This window comes from Mandrillus leucophaeus, unplaced genomic scaffold (assembly GCF_000951045.1).
Source record: "Mandrillus leucophaeus isolate KB7577 unplaced genomic scaffold, Mleu.le_1.0 Scaffold11, whole genome shotgun sequence".
NCBI classification, from domain to species: Eukaryota; Metazoa; Chordata; class Mammalia; order Primates; family Cercopithecidae; genus Mandrillus; species Mandrillus leucophaeus.
The window spans coordinates 196,640-198,714 of NW_012099209.1; positions in this window are offsets into that span (position 1 = coordinate 196,640).

The following is a 2,075-nucleotide window of genomic DNA, read 5'->3' on the forward strand; positions in this document are numbered from 1 at the left end:
TTTTTGTATTTTTTTCGTAGAGACGGGGTTTCACCGGGTTAGCCAGGATGGTCTCGATCTCCTGACCTCGTGATCCGCCCGTCTCGGCCTCCCAAGTGCTGGGATTACAGGCTTGAGCCACCGCGCCCGGCCCCCGTTACAGTGTTTCTACTTGTTAAATTAGAAGCAGCAACCGGCTGGGTGCGGTGACTCAAGCTTGTAATCCCAGGACTTTGGGAGGCCAAGGCGGGCGGATTGTTTGAGCTCCGGAGTTGGAAATCAGCCTGGGCAACATGGCAAAACCTCGTCTTTGCAAAAAATACAAAAATTAGCCAGGTGTGTTGGCGCACGCCTGTGGTCCCCACTACTAGAGAGGCTGAGGTAGGAGGATCGGCTTGAGCCCAGGTCAAGGCTGCAGTGAGCTATGATGGCGCCACTGCACTCCAGCCTGGGTGACAGAGCAAGACCCAGTCCCAAAGAAGAGTAGAAAGCAGCAACCCAACTTGGCCCCCCAAATGTTGGAAGGTATCTTTGCTTATCCTTGCATTCTCAAAGGCAGGTAACATTAGTGCCCTAGGCCCTCCTGGATACATGGACACAGGCATGGTAGTCCCTGCAGGCAGGGGTAGGGGGGAGCTGCAGCCTGTCCCAAAGTTCTAGAGATGCTGATAGGAGGCCAAGCTCTGCACCCTAATATCCTCCAGCTGTGCCCTGTGTGTTATCAGAGTAAAGTCACATCCTTGAGACACCACATATCAGCAGAGCTGGTAAACATAGGCACAGTGAACTTGGGAAAATGTAACTATAGGCACCCTACAGCACAGCTGAGTGTCAGATACTTCCACTGACATGCTGTGTGTTTTAGTTTTCAAAACTCTGGGGTAGGTATTTTCACCCCCCAAATGGGGACATGTGCACAGGAGTGAAGAGATGAGCTCAGAGCCACACAGCTGGTGGGTGGCAGGCCTGGGTTCAACCTCATCCTGCCTTCAAAGCCACTTTGCCCATGGCCTTTTGTTGGGGAGGGGAGTGTATTCTGCACCAAGCTTTTGCCAGGAATCCCTGCTAGCTCTGAAACTGGCTCTGGACTGACTGTAGTCTTACAGGCGGGAAGGAACCCTTGGTTTGCTCTGTGAGATTGCATGTCTTAAGGTGTAGCTGTTTCTTCATTTGTGAAATTAAGCAGATATGGATAAGATGACCTATTCCAAAGTGAAAAACTAGAAAACCAAAGTCTTAGCCTACAGTTTCAGGGAAGAGGGGGAACTAAAAGATGATCACTTTATAGTCAAGGGAGAACTATTTTTTTTGGAGTCAGCAACAACCAGCTAGTAAGGCAGCCGGGGGCCAGGGCCACAGGGTGGGCTGCCACACACACACACACAGCTCTGAGCCTCTGGTATTTTGTTAAGGTGGGGGTAGTCACTGAGACCTATGCTATGGAGCCTCCTACGGAGGGCTGCTCTCTAGGCCAGGTAAAGTCTGGGTGAGACAAGATAACGTTCCTTAATGTGGCCCTGAATGAATAAAATGTGAAGGTCCTCCCAAATGCAGCAGCAGGCTAGCAGGTGGACTTCAAGGCACAGTGCCCTGTCCTATCTCCCTGCATTGCGGCTGTTGGCGTCTAGGTCTTTCTGGCTAATCCACAATCCAGGAAAGGGCTGATTTGGTTGTGAAGGTCCAAATGAGAAAAGATTCTCAGACTGGTTTGTGCAAATGGTTTTTTTTTTGTTTTTTTTTTTTTTATTTCCACATTTATATCACAAGGTGTCCACTTACTGGACCAAATAGCAAAGTTGCTCCCTTCTGCGTCCTGAGAACACAGAAGTCTAGGTACTGTACATTCACTAAGGCTCCTTGTTTTTGCAAATCGCGTTTATGACAAATAACCATAAGGCAAACGAATCTAAAGGAATGGTTATGAGTGTTTCCAGCGTACAGACAGGTCTCCCCCTCGCCCCACAGTACAGCATAAAACCAGTAGCACCCACAGTCACTTTTGTGTTGTTTTGGGAGGACTCTAGAAAGGTGAAGTTTTCTAGATGTGTACAGGAAGGGAAAAAAGAAAGGGAGGAAGAAAGGAAAGGTTTTTTTTT